This window comes from Mizuhopecten yessoensis, unplaced genomic scaffold (genome assembly GCF_002113885.1).
Source record: "Mizuhopecten yessoensis strain PY_sf001 unplaced genomic scaffold, ASM211388v2 scaffold4559, whole genome shotgun sequence".
Classification (NCBI taxonomy): Eukaryota; Metazoa; Mollusca; class Bivalvia; order Pectinida; family Pectinidae; genus Mizuhopecten; species Mizuhopecten yessoensis.
The window spans coordinates 1-200 of NW_018405607.1; positions in this window are offsets into that span (position 1 = coordinate 1).

The window sequence follows — 200 nt, forward strand, 5'->3', positions numbered from 1 at the left end:
GGTAAATACTGTAGTAAATGGTATGATATAGATAAATATTGTAGTTAATTATATGATATATGTAAATACTGTTGTAAATGGTATGATAAAGGTAAATACTGTAGTAAATGGTAGGATTTAGGTAAATACTGTAGTGAATGGTATGATATAGGAATATACTGTAGTAAATGGTACGATATAGGTAAATACTGTAGTAAATG